Source organism: Colobus angolensis, unplaced genomic scaffold (genome assembly GCF_000951035.1).
Source record: "Colobus angolensis palliatus isolate OR3802 unplaced genomic scaffold, Cang.pa_1.0 Scaffold118, whole genome shotgun sequence".
Taxonomy (NCBI): domain Eukaryota; kingdom Metazoa; phylum Chordata; class Mammalia; order Primates; family Cercopithecidae; genus Colobus; species Colobus angolensis.
The window spans coordinates 3,992,614-3,994,354 of NW_012112919.1; positions in this window are offsets into that span (position 1 = coordinate 3,992,614).

The following is a 1,741-nucleotide window of genomic DNA, read 5'->3' on the forward strand; positions in this document are numbered from 1 at the left end:
AGAGTGCTCAGAAAGTTCTCTTTCACTTTCTCCTTTGTTGTCAATTTTTCTGTGGACATCCAAGTTTGCTTTACATTTGCATGTTTTGCACACTAGTTTTTTATCTAGTAAATAAGATATTCAATTTTCACTTTCTTGGAGTTGTGAGGAAAGCTTTGACCATAAATTATTTTGGACAGGAAAATTATCCTTGAGAACAGAGATTATTAATTTCAGGACATTGGAATGTCCTGAAGAATTGGAATTGCCTCATTCTACAATGTCCTTGTCAGTTAATTTGCCCATCAGAAGAAATCTGCCTTTGAGAAGAATATTATAGGAGAATTAAGTTCTAGCATTCTATTCTATTACAGGATGACTATAGCTAACAGTAATATATAGTTTCAGATAGTTAGAAGGAGAATATTGAATATTCCCAGTGGATACATTGAGATGACGGATAGACTAATTACTCTGATTTGATCATTATACGCATGGAAACAACATGTGTACCCATAAATATGTAAAATGATATTTGTCAATTAAAATGAAATAAAATCAATGATAGGAAGGGTAACTTCAGCTATGGTGGCATGAAGAGTTTGACAAATACCTCCCTCCCAAACAAATGTAACACCGGAGTAATTTTTCAAAACTAACCCTAGTAAGTTCTTATAATTTTATGTTGCCTCAGCATTCACCCTGAATATAAATTGAACTTTCTTATACCAGAAGCAAGTTCAGTCACCCCGACACCGTTTCCGGTTCTCTGCCTCCTCTCAGTTCTTCCATATAGATAATCTAAGTATCTATCTTATACAACTACCACCTGGCCACCTTCCTATGGAAAAACTAGATATAACCTACTTGACTACCCCTCTGATATCAACACCTCCCATAGACTGCACATTTTTGCTGCAGTGACCACCTCTCAGACACAGCTTTAGCCCCAGACTGGCTCTAAATTCACCAGTTTGAACTTACTAAGTTCAAACTGTCTTGTCTGCTGGCTCTAAATTCACCAGTTTGAACTTACTAAGAGAAACCTGCTGGAGTTATTTCGAAGAGAACGCGTGCTGGCAGCCCTCGCAGCCCTCGCTCGCTCTGGGCGCCCACTCTGGCCGCGCTTGAGGAGCCCTTCAGGCCGCGCGCTACACTGTGGGAGCCAGCTCCCTCTGCTTGCCGGGAAGTGTGGAGGGAGAGGCGCGGGCGGGAACCTGGGCTGCCCGCCCGAGCGCCAGTTACGGGTGGGCGTGGGCTTGGCGGGCCCCCGCACTGAGATCAGCTTCTCAGGCCATGGGCGGACCTGGACCAACAGCTGAGGAAGGTGCGCCAGGTCCCCCAGAAGTGCAGGCCCGCCGGCACCGTGCTCCAATTCTCACCCGGCCTCAGCTGCCTCCTCGCGGGGCAGGGCTCGGGGAACTGCGGCCCTCCATGGTTGAGCCTCCCCACCACCGTGGGATCCTGCACAGCCCCATCCTCCCCAATGAGCACGCTCCCTGCTCTGCAGCACCGAGTCCCATCAACCGCCCAAGGGCTGAGGAGTGTGGGTGCATGGCCTGGGACTGGCGGACAACTGCGCCCCTTGTGCCCCAGTGTGGGATCCACTAGGTGAAGCCAGCTGTGCTCCTGGGTCTAGTGGAGACTTGAATAAAGTTTATGTCATCCTAAGGAATTGTAAATACACCAATCAGCACCCTGCGTCTAGCTCAAGATTTGTAAATGCACCAATCAGTGTTCTGTATCTAGCTAATCTAGTGGA